The sequence below is a fragment of the Aplysia californica genome, unplaced genomic scaffold (assembly GCF_000002075.1).
Source record: "Aplysia californica isolate F4 #8 unplaced genomic scaffold, AplCal3.0 scaffold00081, whole genome shotgun sequence".
Taxonomy (NCBI): Eukaryota; Metazoa; Mollusca; class Gastropoda; order Aplysiida; family Aplysiidae; genus Aplysia; species Aplysia californica.
This window is the reverse complement of record NW_004797351.1, coordinates 666,463-671,462: the sequence shown is the minus strand read 5'-3', so window position 1 is coordinate 671,462 and position 5,000 is coordinate 666,463. Positions and strand designations below refer to the sequence as shown.

Sequence of the window (5,000 nt, the reverse complement as noted above, 5' to 3'; positions counted from 1 at the left end):
CGCGCTAAACAAAAATGCGACCCAACTTTTTCTCCATTGTTGAGGCATAGTATTGGAAACGTGATTAATAATAAAGTCACAAACCTGAAAGTACTGTACGATTGACTTAAACTTGTGCGTTACTTCCATAGGTTACTTTTAAAAAACAACAACTGTGTATCTGTATAAAGACCCTGAATACTGAGTTAGAGTTCACTTTCGGAATTATTATGGTAAAGATGTATTTTGAACTTAAAGAATTAATTTTCCATAACCGGAAAATTGTGTTACTTGGATAAATGGGGGGAAATAAGATGCCTATTTATGAAATTGTGCTTTTTTTTCAGACGTAAATAGTCTACGTTTATTTGCTTTGTTTTCTTTTTTCTTTTTGTTGTTTTTGGTTTTGATAAGTTGCCTTTCTCAAATTCTTTTGTGTTAGTGTGATTATTGTTATGCTGAAATTGGGGGGAAAGAGTTGGTCCTTCTCCCCCCCCCCCCCCCCCCCCCCCCACTGGTTCCCATCTTAAGATTATTGTCAGGTTGGGTGCGTTGCCTTTGAAAAAACCACCGTGTTAAAAGCATGGATTCTCACCATTTCACACAAAAGATGCGAGTTTGCTTCCGTGAAGGAAAGTCTATTGTATCTAGTTCATGTATCTTCATTTTTCTGAGAGGATGTTGTGTTCCATTCAGCCTAGTTTGCCCTCGAAAAAGCAGGATCGTAGCTGCCCGCCTACTTATGAAGATCGAAATAGAATCGACAGGGGTGTAAAAGATTTTCAGTCATTCACAATAATTAAACAATATTTCAACAGTAAAAAAAGGGGCAGGTATGACTGTCTGGAGTAGGAATTTTGTCGCCTGCAGGTTAATTCATTACGATCTGTGGAAATCACTAACGCAAAGAGTGCCACGACCGAGTTCCAGTTTTCCCACCTAGGCCTAGCATGAAAATGGCGCGTCGTTGGAGGTCGCCGGCTGTGGCGATGGGACACTCGGGCCTGCATTAATCCCGCGGTAATCCCTTTAGCCGCTATTGTCCGGCGTAGCTGCTGCTGCTGTTGTAAACGTCTGCGCATTAAGTCGCTGGCTTTTTCTCTGGATAAATCTGGACACTTGTCACTTTCTGCCTCTGCTGCTGCTTCCCGCACGAGTAAATCTGGGAATGTGGGTGGTTGGCGGGTGCCCTGTTGTGGTTTGCTCCTACTTTCCTATCAAACGCCTATCGTCCTTATCTCTGCTCCTTCTTTTTTGTGTGTTTGTCACTCCTTTGTAACACCTCTTACCTTTGTCACCTCGTGACCTAATTAAAACGCTTACCAAAAAAAAGGAAGAAAAAAAAAGCGGATAATCCGTGCAAATGATAAATAAGGCAATGTGACGAAACCAATCTCACCAATGGTTTGACGTTTTTCATTCTATGCACAACTAATTCGATAATTTATTGTACATTTCCTTCTGTTGTCAGGACTCTTATCGTACACCGCACGTTTATTATTTGGTAATTTTAGATATGATTGATTGCCTCTTTCACCTCTGTAAGTATTTAAGAGGCGGAATCTTGGACGTTTATTTCCTGCTCCGTTAAAGCTGAGCCAAATGGTTGGATAGTTTGCCCCCCAAACACACCGACGAGTTCAAAAGTGCCGCAATGAGTATCCGCACCAGAACCATCCACGCTCTATCCCAGTGTGATGCCACATAAGTTAAGGGCACTCCCTTGCAATAACATGTACCCGGAAGAAACACATCGTGTAGTCGAGTAAGGCCTGGGACCTATAAGTACTGAATGAAGGAATTTGTAAAATGTTTGTGGCCAACGGAGTTCGATGTGCAATTACGTGGTAAGAGGTTGTTGGTTTGGTGTCGTCCCAGGACTGGGGTAGACTGTAGACGTACCATGGCTTACCAAGCCAATTAATTAATTATTTGTCCAGCGCCTGCCGTTGCCATACACACAGCTTGCCTTCTTCCCCCTTGTCTCATATTTTCAATCTGTTGGCCAACGGAGCCCTGGTCGACCTCTCATTATCTTTCCACCCCCTTTTCCCATCAGAATTGTGTTCGGTAGTCAGTCATGTCTTATTATAAAGTGTCCGAAATGGGTTATTTGAGCTTTTTGACCAACCGAAAGTGGCAGCAGCGTGTCAGTGTACGCAAAAGCTTAAAAAAAAACAAACACGGCCAAGGTAAGTCCACAAACTCCAGCCATTGAGGCACAACGCGTTACACAAGAGACAGGGATCAAGCAATAACTCCTTTGTTGACGGCATTGATGATTCAGGTGCTCGAGGAGTGCCTTAAATACACCATCACAATCATCATCTTATCTTATCTTATCTTGTCCAAGCGCAAAGACCGGAGATAATCAATAAAGTAACGCTCCAGTGCTGGAATCGAACTAGTGTCTTATGTGTGCAGCAGCGAAGAAACTAACCATTGCACGACAGACGCCGATTTACTCTTTCTACTTCTTTTTTTTTTTCGCATTACCTAATTGAACTGTATGTTGTTGATCTAATCCTAGCCCTGGGCCGTCCGCTTCTTGGCATTGTGCCACCCGAACACTCGTGCGTAATTAATATCATTTCACCTTCTCCTTCTTCGCCGTGAAACTACTTTGTCGGCCGTCTGGCACTGAGGGAGGAGAGTGGACCAGAATTACTCGTTGGGATATTTTATTGTATCTTTCTGGCGCTGTGTTCTTGTTGAAGAGGAGGAGGATTGAGGAATGTCAGGTTTTTTTGCGGGTAATTGGAGGGCGCCACTGGTAGGTCCTACTTCTTTAGTTTCCGAAGCTAAATATTATAGGCCTAAGTATTATTGTGTTGACATTTGTGACGTCTCTTTACACAAACAAAGAAACAACCCGATGTTCAGTCATTTAGGATTTATTAGGCTCCACATTTGAAATGTTTGTTTGTTGTTGCAGTTTCTTAATCTTTTGCTACTGGTTCCATGTCCTTGAGAAATATTTTATAGAAATTTGAAATTCAAATGTTGAAAAAGCAAGAAAATATTCACAACGTAGGTAACCTACCGCTTTTTAAAAGGTAAAATCGTTTGTTTGTTTGTTTGTTTTTAAAATGATTTTTTGGTCGTTCTCCTGCGAAGTTGAATAGCTTGCCGACGAATCGTTCAGATCTATACTGTATCGACAGGGGCTCAATACATTTGCTGCCAACCTACCATAAAACTTCAAGTCGAACAATCAAAAGTGATCTTATTTCTGAAGTCTAAATAGGTCAGTGTTTTATTGTTTCCTGCAGTGCCTCTTTTATTATTTAAGAAACAATAATCCTGCCGAAGGTCGCATAAAAACCGCCGAAGAGGGGAAGACTCAGTCGCTTGCTTTGCATTAGGACAGGTCTTCCTGGAAGAGCTAAGTATATATTATTATGAAAACTCCCAGCCCACGGCTTGAATGCATTGTCCCCTGTACTGGCGAGTGGGAGTGGCCTTTGTCTTTTTTCTTTTGATCGTGTTCGCTTTAGCGTGACGAGAAAGGCAGCGAGGAAATGGGAAAAAAGGGATTTGGGGGGGGGGGGGGGGGTTAAAAAAGACCCAAAAAAAAAGTGGAGTTTTTTTTCTTTTTCCCCCACCCCCCCCCCCCCCCGCCCCGAAAAAAACCCACGAAAAAGCCCCACATGGTTCCATTTGTTTGATGATGCTGAAATATAGGTCGCAATGGGGTTTCTCCACACAATCGTTCATAAGTAGGCACAATCTCTTTTTCATCTGACCCGCCCACCTTTCATAGTATGCATACATATGCATGTGTGTGTGTGTGTGTGTGTGTGTGTGTGTGTGTGTGTGTGTGTGTGTGTGTGTGTGTGTGTGTGTGTGTGTGTGTGTGTGTGTGTGTGTGTGTGAGTGAGTGGGTGTGTGGGTGGGTGGGAATGTGTATTAATAATAATAATAATAATAATAATAATAATAATAATAATAATAATAATAATAATTCGTCCCAATGTCTGACAATGATCAATGCATCAGCAGAGGAGAATATTTCTCAAGCGAAATTGAAGAATTGGAAAAAGTATAAAACAGCTTGTGCTATGGCCATTGAGACCAGTTCTGGCAGAGAACAGTTTACCACATTATGAGTACATGTATTCAAAAGCTGCACTCGCACTCGTGGACGTGCGCAACTTGCGGGCCTTTCTATTCAATTCATCATTTCTTATTCGTAAAGCCTTATATATGACTTGCTGCCCACTGTAACTTAGTGTAACTCCTGCTTTCCAGCCGGGTCTGTCAGGAGCTAGGCTCTCCTATGTGGAAGGATTTATTATGTTTCACAGACATTTTTCAATGTGTCTTTGTGTAGCGCTTTTTTTTTATACGCCAACATAAGGCTTCCCCGAGAACAGTTTAGAAAAGAATATTTTGACTTTGGTATTCTGAAATCGGGCATTCTTACGAAATGGCCAGCCCGGTATTTTTAGGATATGGTGTCTTCACCGACTTCAATGGTTATAAAGGTCGAAGAGTAATGATACTGATGTTGATGATAATTGCATTTCATTTAATAAATGTGTACACACCGCATATCTACGGACAAGAGTTTTCCAACTATTACCCCTAAAACGCTCTGAAAACAACATTTTTGAAAAATGTGTCGGTATTGTTATTTCAATTTCCAGGCAGTAGAATGAATTAAAAAATAAAGATTGTATAAAACTCCAAAAGATGGTCAATATTGTATTGTTTTCTGCGATTGTATATAACTATAATATTATATTGCTCAAAGATTGTGCATCCCTGTTCTGTTTTTCTCAGGCTATCAGGCGTCGGGTCTTGCAGGTCTTCTGTGTTTACTTTCGATTTCCTTATCGTGCGCTGATTGGCTGCTCGTATTATGACACCGTGTCAATGTTGGACCTGCTGGTCTTGCAGATGGCTTGTCTCCAGCTGAAATGACGAGTGTGTGATCACATTGTCAGGACAAAAACACAGGTGTGCGTATATATAATGTGATGTGTGTGTGTGTGTGTGTGTGTGTGTGTGTGTGTGTT

At 41.6% G+C, this 5,000-nt stretch overlaps 1 protein-coding gene across 1 annotated transcript in view; it reads left to right on the top strand.

The window, feature by feature from the left end:
• Positions 1–2,549: 2,549 nt before the first annotated feature.
• LOC101862930 (neuronal migration protein doublecortin) overlaps positions 2,550–5,000 on the top strand; it is a gene marked incomplete at its 3' end in the record, with an annotated part of 14,613 nt that continues 12,162 nt past the window's right edge. The window contains 1 exon segment of the mRNA XM_013080328.1: positions 2,550–2,752.